This window comes from Ambystoma mexicanum, chromosome 12 (assembly GCF_040938575.1).
Source record: "Ambystoma mexicanum isolate Mex_15411 chromosome 12, UKY_AmexF1_1, whole genome shotgun sequence".
In the NCBI taxonomy this organism is placed as follows: domain Eukaryota; kingdom Metazoa; phylum Chordata; class Amphibia; order Caudata; family Ambystomatidae; genus Ambystoma; species Ambystoma mexicanum.
The window spans coordinates 257,663,201-257,681,503 of record NC_090936.1 but is presented as its reverse complement, the minus strand read 5'-3'; the positions used below and the strand labels follow the sequence as shown (position 1 = coordinate 257,681,503).

The window sequence follows — 18,303 nt, the reverse complement described above, 5'->3', positions numbered from 1 at the left end:
TCTTTCATGAATGCAGTTTTGCTTTCTATGTAATCTTTTGTTTAATTTTTAGCATCATAGACTTATTCACAGCCAACACCTGCTTCAAACCTTTCAGCGCGTTTTCAAGGATCATTTCAAAAATAGTTAAATCTGTTAAAGATTGACTGGCATTATAGGGGGGTTTAACAGATCAGACATTACCTTGTAACCCCCGTCAAGGTTTGCGTATTACCTCATGTATATTTTGCAAGAGGAGACAACAGAGTTGAGACCAACAAAAGCGAAAGGGGGTTTGTGTGCGACCCCCCTATCGCCTCCCCCAAAAGAAAAACCCAGAAGCACAGGAGAAATTAAGAGAGGGCACAAGTGGAAGTTTGGCTCCAAAGGGTGTTCTGGGGTGAACCCCTCCCCCCCAAAACTATGCATACTCCTATATGTTGCTCCAGATCAGCCTAACAGAAGCAGCCATTTTTGAGGAGGACATCAATTGCCTGTTTTCAGACAAATCTTTTTTTGTGTGCAAGTGCTACATAATCATGCTGGGAAGAGAAATGGTCGATTGATCTAGGATGGCACAATCATTTAATTACAGTGTCCCAGTCTAGCTGTCAGGAGCTTAATTATATTTCTGTGCATAAATCAGCTTCCAGTTTTGAGTGTTCTTTGTCCAAAGCTAAAGATCCTGCCAGAAAATAGACATGGTTGTATATCTAAACTAAGACATGTGCTCGAAACATCCAAGCATGTGATGACCGAATGTCAGATGCTAGGCAGTCTATATATGTGCAATCTGGGTCCTTTTGTCCATGACTATGATATAATTAAGAGCAAAGAATGCTGGCTATATTTCTGAATTTCAGGTCTTGCGCTGCTCTGCGATATGGGGTTACGGTTTTTAGATGAGAATGTTGAATGCCAGGAAGGATATGGAAAAGGTTCCTATGAATTTTAGGTATTTAAAATGTAAATTGTGGTTTTATGATGATATGTATCTGATGTTATTGTATTTTAAATATTATTTGTGTTTTACGCATCTTTTAAAAATTCAATTGAACTAGACATTGTCAAGCGCATCACCTGCTCAGGGATACTGGTGAACTTTGGAGGCAAAGGGGAAGCCACTGGATAAGTGATGCAAACCCGGATGTGGCACATAAGGAGGATCCACCCGTTCTTCATCAGGCAGCTGTGAATGGCAGCCTCCGCCAATGGTGGGAGAAATCAACACATTCGGGGGCAAATATGTGTTATGGGTTAGGAGAAAGAGGCTCCATTATTTTGACAAGGTGACAGCGCTACACCAAAATGGGAGAACTGTCGAGCAAATCAGCCCCAGGAAAGGTTTGACCTTTATTTAACAGCAAGTTAGGCCTGATTTCTTGTTCCATGTACGACTGGGACTTGGTGAACAAAGTACCTTAGGTACGTAAGAAACGTAATTGAACACACTCTGGCAGGGAAGGAAAATGATATGACATTAAGGACACGTACATACTTTAAATTTGCCGCTGCAAAAAGGAAAGGACCAGAAAACATGCCTTCTCTACCTGTGACCCAAGACTATGGAAGCTCCTCCCTGTCAGCATTACACTCGTCCCAATACTCCTACAATTCAGAAATTAACTCAAGCCCCACCTCTTCAAGGGGTCTCTCCTCCTCAATAGCTAGGCCATTACGTCACCTCACACACCACCTGCCCCGATGCACACTGTCTGCCCCTCTCCTTCCCACCACCCTGTACATCCCTCCTCTGTGCACCTTTGTATTCTACCCCCGATGTATATCTGTTCTTTTACCGCTGAAAAGCACTCCATCTGCATTCAAGCAAGTGCTGCATCTGGTCAGAAAAACCTCCAACTCTAATTCCCAGCCTAATGGCCAAAAGAAGGTTTGCACACATCTAAAAAAGTAGCACCCAATCGTAAAGCTGCACTAGACATTTAAAGAGAAAGGGCATTTTCAGCTTTTGGGATATGTATTGGTACCATGTTAAAAGACAAACTGAAAAACAGGAGAGGAACAGCAACTCTGAACCTAAGAAATATAGAAGAACACAGGTGTGGCAGGACGGGGGAGGGGGTGAAGGGACAGAGAACATACTAGACAATCCAAAACAGAACTTCGAGCAACAGGAAGAGAGAGCAATGATACGGCAACAAAGAAAGTGAGAAGGGAAACAGAGTTAATAATAGAACAAACACACAATAGGAGCGAGGGATAGAAGCAGAGCAAAATAGACATTTGGAGACAGTAAAATAAAACACAGATCAATAGCAGGTAGGGAAGAGATGGAAATAGAAAAGCAAGATAAGATAAGGGCAGGGCAATAACAGTGCAAGAAAGATGATCAAGAGGAGTAGCAACCACCACCTAGAAAATGAAAAAACAGATACAGCCAGAGTAATGGCATGAAAGAGGAAGAGCAGTTATATCAACCGATACTGCAAGTTATAGTACGGAAAATGCAACAAGAGATTGCAGAGATGGGAGAGGCAGAGTGACAGTGAAACAGATCGCAAAATGTGGCATCGCAAAACTTAATGGTAAGAGGCAGAGCGACAGAAAGTGAGAGACAGGGGAAACAAAGTAGCAAAGGGAAGGAGAGATGGAGCAAAAACATGGGTGGCTATCAAGCAGGTAGTGCTTGACAGCAACAGTAGGCCCGAGAGGCAGAAAAGTGATGCTTGTAGAATGAGGGACCCGAATGTATGAATCACCCGCTGTAACTAGCTGGTATCTGTAGTAACTCTTAACAGAGTTTGTGCCCAAGTATCATGAAGATGAAGCTGGGTAGTATGCATCTACAAGGTCCTTGTGTGGGGAAAAGGTTTTCCACTAATGTATTGTGGTGCAATACATTATTTAGAACCACTTTAAAATACAGCAGTTTTGTCACTTAGGTTTTTGAACAAAGTTCATAGCATTACCGCCGCATTTAAAGGCTCCCGCCCAACTCGTGATGAGGCCCTATGTATAAAATGTCACTGCATTATAAGGATTATTCTGGAGCAAACGGCTTGCATTGGAGCTAATTTGTCTACTCACAATGCATTGCTCATGTGGCTCATAACTGGAGGAGACAATGCTGTGAGGGCTACTTGGTGCACTGAGGCATGTGCGACTTAGCTGAAATGGTGCTTTCTAATATATAGACAACCAGTGATCGAAGTATATGAAAAGAATTAGTGGAACTACGTTCCCTGCTGGCCGGCCCCCACAAACCCCATCACCATACCCTGTCGTGCATGAAATGAAAACCCCCAAACAGACCTGCAATTTAACTGGTACAGTGCAGTGCAAGTTTCAACTACTGCCTACACTTATTTTAAAACTAAACGATTCCAGAACAGTTTCTTTTTAAAATAAAACAAAAGAGACAGTAAGACTTTAAAAAAAAATAATGAGAGAAGCACTGCTCCCAACCGACCCCACCCACTTAGACCACTGTAGACAACGTAACCAAAAAATAAAAGCTTTCACGGAAAGTTCCGCTACTCGCTCAAAAATATCTGGGAAATTCAAACACCTCTCTTTCTCCCTGTGCGAGCCTAACTGTCAGGATCTATTCAAATATGTGTGCATCAGCCACAAAGCAGTCATGAATGGCAACCAATATACTTGGCTGAACTCCACAACCCTTGAGGCTCTGGCGCAAGTTCACCAAAAGGTTGCTGTCAAGATAGCCCACAAAGAGAAGACCCACAAACAGTCCTCCTGCCATGAATGACCCAATAGATCTCTATCCCGCAGCAGGTTTGCAACACCCCCCATTATTCTCCGGTTGAGCAAAACACTAAAAGTGTGCCTCTTCCATCAATACTTCCCTGCATGGCTAAATCCACATGTGTCCTTCTTCTGCCAACAGCACCCACTACTGTTCAGCATTTGGCATGGAGATTTTGGTTTCAACACGCAAATTGCTCCATTGCTCTCGAGCTAGGTTTGCGCTGTTATCTATAAAATAAATACCTGCAACTCCAAAACTACAACAAGCTTTATCCTTTTCAGTGAGATTTATTAGGATAAAATGGAACAGTAGTGATTATCCATGAATTCAAATTACAATTCAAACTATGATATGTCTCAAATCACAGAATATTCATAATGAACACGCCATACATCAATTTGCAAAGTACAACAAACTTCCAGAATCAAACCATTAGAACCCAAACAAAAGGAGGTGGGTGGCCAAATCGGATTTCTAATGCCATATAACAATTATAGACAATAAAAATATTAAACAAATAAAGGACTCCATTTTACTCATGGACCACAATCTGACTGAAACAGAACGCCCGGTCGTGGGGAGTAACCAATCAGGTTGCTTGGATCTTGGGATGAATCCCACTATCCAAGCATGCATTCCAAGCAATCCCATGGCTGCTTGCCCCATACCGCCATCTCTCCCACACTCCCTTCACTTCCATTTCCGGGTCGCTCCCACCCCCACTTAGCTGATGGAGTGGTGGCGGAATGGGCAGCGCCGCTGCTGAAGTCATCTTCCTTTTGGCCACCATGGAAATGGAAGAGGGGCTCGACTTAGAGCCCCATCGTCCAGCTCCGTGGTGGCCATCTTTAAACAGTCTTTTGTGTGAATGAACGGGATGCCACAAAAGACATGGCTATCAGCACTCTGAGTTACCAGATTGGCAACCTATGGTGCTAATAACAATATTAAAGGCCCTTGTGTAGGCCATTACCACCCGTTCCAGCCTGTGGAACAGGGGATTATTGCTAAATTACATTCAAATGTTCTCCAAATGTAAGATCCAGATGGTAATCTAGATTTTGGATCCAGAGCAAACCAAAGTGGCACAGTTACCACCAAACCAAAATGCTTTTTTATATGTGGTTCTTGTAATATTTGAAAATGGGCAAATGACATTCAAATTTCTAAAAGGAGTTTTGAAAATATTGTGCAGTTCATCAGCCATCTTACTCCATACACCATCTACAGAATTGTATTGTATCTGTTCCAAATATTACTTTGGAAGAACAATATGACCATTAAAAACACGGATACAGAAACACATTGCTGCATTAAAAACAAAAACCACCATGTATTTGGAGTAAATTGAAAAGATTACAATTATGGACACGATATTGCATTCATTTCTGCCACTTTAATTGGACATGTTGTAATTCAAAGAGGAGAAACCAAACAGTGTAGCCAAGAAAAAGAAAAGCTTGCTACATACATTAGCTAGACTCAAACAAGTTATACATATTGACAGAGAGCTCTATCCTATTGTAGGTACATTGATTCTCATGTATCCCCTCAAAGCCTCATATTATGTCTCATAATTTAGTTAACTCGCAGAAAGAACTATGAGCCACCTCAAATGTATTTTATGCAATGCAAATTGAATTGCTCTGTGTTTTGGTATACTCAACCTTACATTTGTTTGGTTTAGTTATCTGTGGAACATGATTTGCATTTCATTTATTTTGACCAGGCTAGTTATGCAATCTTTTTACTTCATTTTTGTCTTTTTGACAATTGTTTACCACAAAATCCCACGTGGGTGTTTGGGTATGACAATGTGGGGTGGTGGTGGTGGGCTTTTGTTGGGGGAGATGGTGGGAGGAAGTTGGAGGTGTATTGGGACTCGCCTGACATTTTACAGTAAATAAAGTGGGAACAAACCAACATAAACAAAATTCATGTTAAGAGCACAGAACTCTGTGGTTCATATAAAAACATGGAAGAGTATAATGGTGTACTACACAAATTGATACTATTCATAGATAGTGAGTAAAACATTGAAATAAGCCGTCACCACTCCAGGTGCTTCTTCCTCCTATGAGATCCTCAGATTGGGGACTCACTCCTAACCCAGTCCATCCCCTCTCTTTCATATCACACCAAATACTGTCTTTTACTCTACTTCCCACCACCTACAATAACTATCCTTCCATCCTACTTCTCTCACCGCCCTGATGTCAAATCACCTAGATTGCTATGACTTTTTGCCATCTCCAGGCATTAGCAACCTCATTCATTAGCTTACAAGCTTCTACCTCCTAATGTTGCTCCCCTCCTTCATTCCTTAACTCTACTCATAAAATTCTCCAACCTCCTCCTTCAACCTGAACGGAGGATAGCACAGGGGCAACGAGCTGGTCTTGGAAGCAAGACCACGCAGAGCAGCAGAGGTTTGAATCCCAGATCTGCGCTTTGAAACCAAACTAAGGTATGGTAATAGCCCTGTTATAAAAAAAACAATTAAATAAATAAACTTGCCAACGCCGCCAACAACTTCCTAACCTTACCCTGGTTTCTGTCTCAAACTTATCATCCTCCTCTAACAGTTCTCCCACCTCCCCCAGTCCAGTAACATTGATAACTTTCCCAGCTTCTCAAATATGCCAAACCCCGCCAAACATTATCCTCTACTCATTCCCAGGTGCCAGTTTCTCCTCCAAACCTCTCCCTTCAACATTCCACAACTCTCCAGTTGTTCTGGTCTGCAATGCTCCTTTATCTCCAATCACGAACAGCTCTCTTTTCATTTCCTCACGGTGCTACCAGCTCTCTACCACACTACACCTCCAATCTCCTCTTTGCTCGTTTCTTCATCTCCTTTAGCAACTCTCTCCATGCACTGTTCTCTACGGCAATCCACCAACTGACTACAGATCTGCTTTTATAATGTTCAGGCAGCTCACCTGGGCTGGTTCCCAAAACAGTAGTTTGCAAGTGTGACTGTAGTGGAGTATTGACTGATTAACTGTGGCCATTGGGTTACGTGAAAGTAAGCAGGGAGGTAGGCCTCCTGGTTTTCACAGGTCTTCCATGACTCTCTTTGTGGGCCTACATTATGGAGATCGCACTGCAAATTGGATGAAGTTCAAGATTCAAAATGTCGTTTCTGGGCTTTCCTGACCCTATATCCTCCCCTGAAGTTGTAGCGAAGCCAGTGGTGTTTTTTGGGTTCAGTTGGGTTTCTAATGTATTTAGTATTTCCATTTCTATGGGATCCCTTTGCCCGGGGAAAAGGTCGCCAGGTCGTTTTTTTCCCTGTGCCCCTAAAAACTTTCCCCAGCATATTTTAGGACTGGTTCGGGATCCCAGGAAATTTAAAACTTTTTTTTCTATTCTAGAGGTCTAGTCAGTAAGGGGTTGGTAGATCCTGAAACTTAAAATAAGGTGCAGGGCTCACTGGTAGGTGTCAATTTCCCTATATGGTTGTCAGGCCGTTGACATGTTGAAGCAAATAAACAGGCCTGTGCTGGGTTTTATGTTTTGAGAGAATTGTTACCCCTATCCCTCATTAACTCTATATAGGTGCCTAATTTTAGGATCTTCTGTGGGCTGTATTGCTCTGAAATGTGTGAATAGGCAAATGTGCTCAAGGACCAGAGCATTTTGGAGGCTGTAGTTTCTTTGGGACTGTCCCCTTCAATGTGGTGGGGTCAAAGTGTGGTACCCCAGAAATCTGTACCTCCTACAGGGGGCTTACATGCTGAAGAGTACATAGCCGGTCAGATAGCACAGCGAGAAGAGCGCTCGCTTTGACATCCGTGCAGAGCTTGCCGACACAGGTTAGAATCCCGGCTGGGCCAAACTCAGCCTTTCATCCTTCCGAGGTCGATAAATGAGCACCACACACGGCGGGTAATAATAAGCAGCGCTCAGATGCCTGAGGGTTTGTAGCGTTACATACATGCTAAATTATTATTATTAGGGAGGGGTCCATGGCCCCTAGAACCAATATCTTGTCAGTGGCAAGTAGGGGACTTCATCACAGTGTCATTGTCTTTGGATTTAACTGCTTGTTGTACACGTTGCAGGTGGATGCACAATGGCTTAACTAGGTAACATTTTAGTGAAGTTAATTCCACAGCCGATTTGTATTGTTAAACATATACGCAATTTGTATCTTCTTCCTAAGAAGCAGCGAATCACTGAATGCCTTTGTTTGGGCTACAGGCTTAAATCTTTGCAAGGTGAAATGAGGAATGTGTAGGTAGGGTTTGAATTTTGAAAGGATGCAATACTATTTGTGCTTGCTGGGCTTCAGAAGACCAAACACCCGAAAGCTTCCCATGGCCCTGTTCTCCAGGAGCTTGAAAAGAAAGTAAGGTCTAAGTATTTTTTTTAACCTTTGCTGTTGTCAAGCCCTGGATTAGCCACCACAGTGATCATTCTTTAGGGACTCTGTGACTGTACCAAGGCATTTGTAAATGTCAATGCTAATTGCTGTGTTTTGCAAAGGCTTGTGCAACATCATTGAAACAGACTTTAGAACTACATTTCCCATGTTCCATGTGATGGGAAACTAGTGATCCTGGGCATGGCAGTATATACAAATACAGCAAAACGCTGTGCCTGCATGCTGATCATTCGTGGCTTTACCCCAAATATAGGTAGAGTTTTAGGTTTAGTAATAGAGAAAAGCTTGAGCTCTCTGCCAAGGATAATGGACCAGTATCCAGAGGTGCTCTAGTGTCAATCAGCTTCTCTGTAAGACAAAAATATTAACATTGTGAAATCTCTATTATAGTGCTGGTCATTTTGTATAAGGCACGTAGGCGAGATTGTGAGCTAGTAAGCTGTGCGGCAAACTCCATGTGTAGTTTAGTTACTGGTACTATCATGTAGAATCTGGCAGGCAAACCGAGGGGGCTAGAGTTTTAAGGCTGCAGGTCCTAATATTACTAACATTGCAGCAGGTGCATGAACACAGTGCGTTGCTGGATGTTGCAAGGTTCAGAAAATAAAGAAATTAGCTGAACAGAAGTGTTTGCAAGGCGAGATTCAGAATGCACAGTCATGGGCCTTGAGAAAGAACACAGGCATTGTTCACACAAAGCAAGCGCAGGAAGAAAGGATGGCACAATGTTTAATTTCCCTACAGCTGCAGGGTGCGCGATGAACCGAAAGAATGCTCCCAAGGTTGCCAAAATAGAATGGGGTGAGATGGGTGCTAGAAGGTGCTGGAAAGGGCTAGAAGATTCTTGCACTTGATGAATGTAAGGAACTCATGGTGGCAACAGTAAAGACAGACACAAGTGATCACAGTTCAGGGGTGTTTATTAAAATATATGGATGGGTGAGAAAAACACCTAAACTAAACCTAAAGGATCAAGCTACGACCATCAAATAATAATAAGGCAGTCCTAGTGGCGTCTTGTAAGATAAAAAGGGCCTATACTAAAAAAAATGAATATTTCCAGTCCTTACCACTAAGTTACAAAAAGAGTGTGGGATAATGTTCTCCAGAGAAGAAAGCAGTGTTCACAATATGATAAGTCAATATGGTATGGCAGGTCTCCCTTCCCCACCTTTTCAGCACCGGACAAGGCGGGACTCTTCAGCACAGCACACTCCTGGGCTTCTCCAGCACGAGGTTCACAAGTCTATTTCACGATACCAGAACCTTCAAGGGTAGTCACTTTCCCCAAAGTCTCTTGCCTTAGAAGATCTGATGGATCAAAACAACAACAAAAAAAAAAAGTTCCTTTGGTGGTCTTGCACCTTTGGGAGATTGCTCTTCCCCGGTAGGACCTCCCTTCACCGGGCTCGGTTCCTCTTTGCAAAATGGGCCTCCCTCTGTCGGGTACACTACGGCCTTTCAAATATCGCTCATAACATTCAGGAGCTTTAATGTCTTTTTAAACAAACATCACTGTGGACAGCCCTGCACCGGGTTCACTCTCGTTGACACACTGTTCCCGGGTGTATTATTCTTCACCCCAACTCGTAGGCATTCCTCAGCCAGGTTCATGTTTGCCACATACACAATTCACTACTTAATCTCAATGCAGGATTCACTCTCAGAAGCTTTCCCCTTGGCATCCTTCCGTCGGGTTCACATAGCCATCTTTAACACAGTTCATGAATTTCTAACAGTTCATGCTTTGCTGATTTTTATTAGAAAGTGTGGGTTCCCTTCTCCTAGCTTTCTTTCGGCATCCCTCTGTGGTGTTCACACTTGCCTTATTCCACAGTTAGCAATCTTTTCATAAAGCAGGGTTCCCTTCCCCTAGCTTTCTATTGGCAATGTGACAGAGATTTTTGATTGCACAAGGGATTTGTACAATCATTACCATCATTGCCAGCTACATGCCCAGGATGCAATATAGACGTGCTTGTCATACTTTTTAGCAGCCTGTTAGATTGAGTGGGGTAAGTTCCTCTCTGAATTTAAATTCTGACTTGGGTCTGTACTGGGCATGCTCTCCCTGTTGCCTTCATCAGTATACTATGTAATAATACCAAAGAAGGGCGGAAGGGCAGCACATCTTGGTTCCAGAGTTGGTCATTCAGGGGAGCAAATTTCATCAACCACTTCTGCTCATAGAACCACTTTCCCCACCGTCTGCCACACATGATACTTTCTTTGCTGGGGCTTCCAAAGTGAAGGTGGAATCATTCTCTACGTAGACTACCTCTTGCGTTGCTAGGTGGAGACAGTTTTCTTCAGAGGCGGTCAATAGAGCATTCCAGTGCCTCAAGAAGCAATCTATTAGAAGGTGCAATGGCAACAGGAGGGTTCAGCAGGCTCGGTCCCAGTAGTTCAGCCCAGTGGAATAGGTGATACAGGGTTCACAGTATGTGGGCAGACTAATGAATCTTCAGCACTTACTTGATCGTTTACTTGCTCAATTGAAGATGAACCGGCCACTCTGAGGATCGACTCATTTGGAGGTGGCTTACCACTACCCACGATGCTGGATTTGACAACAGCAGGATCATCACCCACTGCATGGCTATCTGACAGCTCCAGAGGGAGTTGTAAAGTTTCCTTTCAACTACGTAGATCCCATTTAATTGTGTATTGGATGTGCTTGCCAAAATATTTCATCAGAACTTGCTTAGCCACAAGCTCTACCCTTTTTTCCACTGGCATGTAAAACTCTTTCAGGTTTTGGTTTATGACCATACTTCGAAAAGTACTAATAAAATACTGGGATACTAATAGTATAGGGACTTATGAGCAGGGTATGCCCCTTGGTAAGGTGCCAAGTAATAATACACAGGGATACTGTCAAAGGGTGGGTTGCTCACCTCCTAACGTCACTTTCAATGCACAGCCACTTCACACCCTTGTAGGAAACCCTAGCCTCTGTTTTACCCCACTAAGCCTCTAGGAGGCTCTTTTAAAATCTCTCTCTGTCTCAAAGGAATGTGTCCCTTTCCTGTGAGGCTAGGGAGGTGAGCCCACCCCGCTATACCCTACCTAGAGGTAGAGTTAAGTGGGATCTCACTGGGAGAGACTCCCCTTTGCGCACAAGGACTTCCATTTTCATGAGGAACTCCCTAAAGTTGGCTGTACTATGGTCAATATGTTATGTTTTCATATGACAAAACATGAAGTGTTAAGACTGGGATGAAGAAACTCCTAATGGATACATTTATCTTATGAGAAATTATGATGTCCTTTTAAATCGGAATACCAAATCTACTGGGAAAAGTAGGTTAAAGAGCATACATTCAGAGAGACAAGCGAGAAGCAGGGGGAGACACAAAGGAGAAGCAGGAGAGGGAGAGGATTGAATGTGCAAGTCGGGGGAGGCCCTAAGTTTTGTAACACCAGGAAAAGGAGGAGAACCAAGAAACCTGTGAACTTCATACTTGCCCGCAATTGCTAGGTGGGACACCAGAATTGCAGGGAACCTGAACGCCAAGAAAGCTGCAGGGTACAAGCCCAGGAGAAGGTGGTGGTAAGACCACAGAGGCAAATCTTTGGTGGACAGCTGGTGCACAAAACATCGCCGATACCACTGGCAACAGAAGAGCATACTGTGTCTGGGTGTGCAGTCTAGCACCGAGACACCAGGAGAGAACTTGAGAAAGCAAAGGGACGGCCCCCCAAGAGGAGACTAATCAGTGTATCACGAGCTGACGGCGAGTCCCTGAGAAACCAGCCTTCCGAAAATGTTCCCCTTCAAGAACGAAGGTAACTGGGAGAATGGGTAGCATCGGAAGACTCAAGGGAATCATACCACGCAGTTATCTCATCACAGTAAAAGTTATGAAACAGTTAATCTGGAGATCAAGTAGATACAAAGATTGTGACTCAAGAGAAAAGGATGTTGAAAGGCTGGTTAATGAGAGAGAAAACCATGGGAGGAAAATATCCTGGAAAAAGGGGAAATAACTTGCGACCCTGTATAAGAAGAATAAAGTACTAAAGAGAAGAAAAGACATGGCCCTCAACCTAGGAACTTAAGCCAGTCACAAAAGCAAAATATCCAGAAAAAAGTGGAACTGTTATAACATAAGAGTGATAACGCAACAAAACAAGATTTCCTTTAAAGGACTCACTGAAGTGTATGACAAAAATCAAAGATAAGAATCAAAAAGTGAAGAGAGATTCAAGCAGAAGAGAGAAAACTCAATATCCCCATTGGGGAACTAAAGATATTGATACAAGAGGTCACGAGAGACAATTTACGGATTGTTTATTTGACACTGGTACTAAAAGTACTCTCAGGAGAAGAGAGTCATTCTTCTGACCCAAGTTAGCCTTTTCATAATGGTAGGGTCACAGTTAGGGAGATTTTGGAGAGCAGACATTGGACAGCAGACATATTTCTTTGGTCATTCATGACTGACAAACTAGCACCTTAGTAAGGTAGGCAGGGACCAGCCATAGTTATAGAGACAGCCTGGACTTACATAATTTAATTAAAAAAGATTAATAAAAAAGCTAGTACATCATGCCCTCTTAGGGCCTGTCTCCTTCTGACCTGCCACACTCCACTGTGGTGGCCTTAATCCCCCCACAGCTAGGCTGAGAGATGTGGAATATGCAAATGCCCTCTGAAAAGAACCGGTGGAAGCTAGGGTTAGGTAGAGCTGCCAGCTGCGTGAGGACCATAATCACAGGACACTGGCACGTTTTGGCACAGCACAGAGCAATGCAGTGCAGTGCTACCCAGTACTCCATAGCATACAGCCAACTCCGGTAACTCCCCTCACTCTCTCTCACCTACATAAGATGCGGTCAAAAAGGACAAGATGGAACATGCCAGACAAACCTCCATCACAACAACTCCACAGCAACTCCCAGGGAAACACTGTAGCAAGGGGAGCTACCATCCAGGAGCCTTTGCCGTTCTGAGTTATCCTCAGCGGCCAGGTAGGTTGATGGAACAGTCAGGAGTCACGAGCCAGCGTGAGAGTGTTACAAAGCCATAGGAAGCAGCCAATAACCACTGCAACCAGCAGCAAATTACGCTAGAGAATAGAACCCTGGATTGCCAGGGAGCATCAAGTCGCACTAAACCCACAGCTGCAGAGCCACTTCAGACACACTGTCAATTTGTCAACAGAAACAGGCCTCGACAAGTGGAAAATAATATTTTCTATAAGTGGTGCTATGTAGATTCTGAGTTGTTCTGTGTGTGCAACAGTTTTCCAGCATCTGTCTCACGTTCAGAATGGATACGAACGTTGTGGCTCTGCTCAGCTCTGCCTCAGTCAAGTGTTACGCTTACAGGGGCCTCCCCTGCTAGCATATGCGGCTCTCTCATTCTCCCTCATTCGGCATGTCCGCTCTCTTCAACCTCCTCATTGCAGTCCATTGGAGGTTCTCTCTTAAAGCGACAGAGCCTCCCTATTGATAAAAATGACACTTTATTCTCGTCTTCAGCCAATGGCCTGAATGTGGTCGTGCTTTGCATATCAGATCGTCCCATGTATGCCAACATGGGGAATGGCTTAGGGTGTTCTTCAGCGGAACTGGAGTCCTTGTCCCCCAAAGGGGAGTCTCTCCAAGTAAGGTCTCACTTCCCCAGATCCCTACGGAGTTTCTTAAGGAGTGGGCTCACCTCACTAGCCTCAAAAGAGCAGACTCCCTCTCCTCTCCCCCCATGGGGACAAAGGACAAAATCCCTCAATTCATCACAGACGACAGAGCTTAATGGCAGCCAGGGAAATGAAATGGACTGTCTCCTGACAAAATAGTCTATATAAAAAGAATTGAATATAACCTGTGCACAGAGTGACAGGTGCAGTCAACAAATTCATAAAGCTGTCTGCCAAGAGAAGAAAAAAAAGTCACATTCTTGAGCATTGAGATTGCAATGAACCTAGATGCACAGACAATGTTTTTCTCCATTGGAGGATAGAAAGGAGATTGCCCCGTGATCCAATTAAGAGTTAACATTAGCAGCTTTGCCCTCAATGCTTCACAGGAACTTATTTTGCCTATGGAGATTTAATGCTACAAACTCTGATAAAATACCTATCTTCAAAACGAATACTGGTATTCCAGGGAATATAATACAATTAATGCATTCAGATGCCAGCTGAACAGGACCAATACCAAGCTGAAAGACAAAACACTACATGTCAGAATGACAACACACCCAACGCTATCAAAAACAAATGTTAATCAATAACAGGAAGAATGTACAAGCAGGTATTTTACCAAAGGGCTCTAACATTGACGGAAGTATTTCCCAAAAAAGTATTGTAATGGTAGACCAGGGAGTAAAAGGTACAACATAGGATCCAAGAAGATCCCAACCTCTCCAGAATTAGGGAATCAAACCACAGTTGCTGATCCATGTCTGACCTAGACACACAAGGATGGAAAAATCGGGTCCCGGAAAACACCCGAATCTCTGACCATAGGCCAAGAGGTGATCAAGAGCCCAAGTCTGACGCAAAGGTGGGAACCAAACGGGAAACAAAGAGCATAAAAGGACAAAACACCAAACCCTAGGGACAAAGTCTGGGATTGGTCATGTAGATCAAACGTTTAAACAACTGGAAATTGACATTAGGGGATGAGAACCCAAATTATAAAATGTTAACATTCAACATTGCAAGAAAAATTGGACAGAATCCAAATACGAAAAGGGAGACCAGAATGTGCTGCCATAAATAGGGGCAAACGCAACAATTATTTTTGCAACCCAAAGTTTTTGAAAGTCCCACCTGCATTTGCAAAATGGTGCGATGCGCTCTGCTAGGAAATGTTGGTGATAACTAGGAGGCTACTGCACCAACATCACCTGAGCATTCAACAAGGAACGTTGTGTCACTATTGGACAAATACCTGCAAAACCAGAAACATTGCCAAGTTGTGGTCCAATACAAAGTTATATGCAGTGCAGCACTGCAAAAAACTCCAACCATCACCTGACCCTGTGATCCACAACTATGATGGTGCTCAGAAAGCCCTGGGAGATCTCAAAACATACACACCCCAGGTGTATCAGTGCTGTAAGCAAGTGAATCTCAGAGAAGGGTCCAACAGTGCGCAATCTGTTGCCCGCAAAAAAGGTAAACGTTGAGCAACAAGGCTTCAACCCCTCCACCCCACCCGCATTCTGAAAATAGGAACACATAAGATCACAGCACTTTTAAGCACTTGGAGTAGTTATGCCAAATTCCTCAGAAACCGTTTCAGAACAGAAGTCCAACAGCAGGTCACGGACTTGCTGGCATAGCAAGAGATGATTCTTTTAGTATCCATTTCGGATTGTGCTTCAAGATACAAAACAATGCCTGAAAGCCAAAAGCTCCAAAAACTACTCAAGACTGATACTGCCAGTGATGTCAGGAGGGGTGTCAGTCTTCTTAACTGGATGGGTGCTTTTGGCGCGGTTAGACGAGAAGGCAAATGAGAGCATGCAAACAGTCAAAGGAGCAGAATATGAACGTCTGCAAAGTTAACCCTCAAACGTGTGTGTGCATGAGGGAAGAGACTCAAAGCAGGAATAAGCTCAGAGGTCAGGAGATTCCAAATATAAACAGAACACTTGGGGCCTGATTCACAGAAGCATTTTATAATGGTGTAATCCCATTGGAAAACACTCTATGAATCAGGCTCTTAATATCCCTGTTAATATTTCCAGCCTGTCACTCGTTGGCCACCATACAAACCTTTTTAAAGAGAAATAAGAGGGAATAGCCAAAATGTTTTTAGAAATTAACAACTGAGTTATTTTAGATTCTGATATTGTGTATTATGTTCTAGGTGGTGTTACCCACCCTACTTGGTGCTAATGGGAACAAGAAAACCCCCCATATTTTGTCCTGATGAAGGTTGCGAGAATAAAGGGGCGAAGAGTGTTGACGTCCTGAAAGACAACCGAAACACATGTAGACGTATGTCTGTGTGATTAGGAGCACATAGACGGAACCATCAGACTTTTGGGTGGAGGATTTTTTTCATTGTGCAAATAAAATCTGAGGCTGATTAATAGGAGGCCATAAAAATATATGCCATTGATCTGGTAGAAAAAGAAGAAAAAATTGGAATGAATGGTAGGAGTGAATCAGCTTGAGTTGAATATGTAGACAATTGTTTGTTTAAATGGTTTAAAAAGTATTTTATACATTTTTTGATATGAAAATAACATTTTGGAACTGAATATTTAGCATTTATTGGTATTTATAAATAGATAAATGTGTTGAGTGGCTATTCCCTGTTCTGTTCGTCCAATTTATGTTTAACACCATACAAACCTTGCAGGAGTTTTGTAATCTCGAATTTTCAGCAATTTCGGCAATTTTCATTCTTTGAAATGGGCGTTGTTTAATGTCACAGTGATACTAGAAATTATGTATGCATTGCACGTACTAACTTTACAAAAGTAGATACCAGCTGTAAACATATCATTGCAAGGTAAGCGAATAGCTAAATTCTGCCCCAGTTGATTACGTATGTAAGCATACGAACGGTATGCTCTAACATCTGCAGAGCAATTATAGCTGAATTTCAAATTACAATCACTCAGCTCTACAATAACTTATCAATGTGGAAATACATACTTGCCAACCCTACAGATCTAGGCAGTAGGCTACTGCTTTTTAAGCAGTCCTACCTGTCTACAGATTACAGTGACGGATCCTACTGCTTTGTACAGTGCCAGGTCATTTATGTGACTCTAAGGCAGGCTCCAGGACAAAGCATTCAACACATTAGTCTGTCTGTACAGTGGGCTGGTAGGTGATTACATTGATTGGGCTCAGACCAATCCACTGACCTGACAGCTACTTGACTCTGTCCTGCATTCTTGCTGGGACAACCCTTAGGTGAACCACCAGTGAAGGCAAGTGGCAGAGTGTAACACCATCACACAGCATCTGCCTTTCAGACCAAGCGGGGTATCATTCACCATGCCATTCAGTGTTCAACTTGTAATAAACATGTGCAGCCTGGGCTGCTGCTACAGAGCTGTGCGAAACATCGCCTACCAGCTCTGTGTAATTAGTTAGGTAATTGAATTTGGTGCTAAGCTACCATTCAGAATTACACATTTTTAAAATGTTAACATCTTTCCATATTGTGCTGTTTGATGGGTTGTGTATTTTAGAATGCTTCAGCGGTGCCAACAATGTATGTTTTGTATTTTCCTGTGATATCATAATGGGAATGATTACTTTTGAAACTTCAAAAATCCTACATCTTTTTGGTCACAGAATATTGACAAGTATGGAAGTATTTTATAATAGGCCTTCCAATTAAACACAGTCGATCAGCCGGACATTTATACAAAAGCAGTAGCACCTATAATTACGGTAACTTCATTCAACTCTATTAAATCGAGTACGCCCTTTAGAAAGATTATACATGTACAATGAACATGCTGTGTTAATGATTAATGCTGCCCAGCGAACAAGGGGTTAAGCTTCCATTTGTGAAGCGGAAGTAAAAGTCGTATAGCTCTTATTAACATACCTTGTTCGCAGCGTAGTGCTCTGCGCTCTCACACACTGCAAGCCTGCACTCAAAACGTGAACAGTAAAAACCAACTAGCTTCACAAATATATGAAACTTCGGTCCGCCCTTGATCCCCAGAAACAAATGTCTCCTACCTGAGAGAACATTTCTCCCGGTGTCCAGCACGCCGCTGAAGCTATGCTTTACAACACAAGCACACCTACTCGTCTAACGCGTCCAATTCCGGGTTAGCAGGTTTTGACATGTTCAGTACACTCGTGCCCGTGATCGTCTCACGCGAAATATAATTAAAAGACTGACACACATGTTATGGAATGCAAAACGAAACGTGCTGCTTTTCTTTAAATATGTTAGAATTATATGGCGCATATCGTTTGCATATGTGCCTTCACACATGTTTATCGTGTGTCTCATGTCGCATACTTATAAGTACCTTTAAAACCTCATATGTGCATTATATATTGTGGTGATATTGATTTTTTTAACTTTTAAACTGCTACAAGCCATTTTATAGGATATGACAAACGAAACATTCAGGCGCATTGCCAGGGACGTGATTTCACCAAAATGCCAGGGGTAGCAGAAGTGACATCACGCCACCCCTGACCTCTGATGATATCACAGGAAGTGATATCATTTGACCCCACCCCAAAGCGACATCACAGGAAGC

At 42.9% G+C, this 18,303-nt stretch overlaps 1 protein-coding gene across 1 annotated transcript in view; it reads right to left on the bottom strand.

Annotated features, from left to right (window-relative positions):
* The window catches only part of PIK3C2G (phosphatidylinositol-4-phosphate 3-kinase catalytic subunit type 2 gamma), a 3,221,975-nt gene extending 3,204,116 nt beyond the window's left edge, over positions 1-17,859 (bottom strand). The window contains exon 1 of the mRNA XM_069628394.1: positions 17,768-17,859. The gene's annotated coding sequence lies outside the window, so the exon portion shown is untranslated. The remainder of the gene's footprint in view (positions 1-17,767) is intronic.
* Positions 17,860-18,303: the final 444 nt, after the last annotated feature.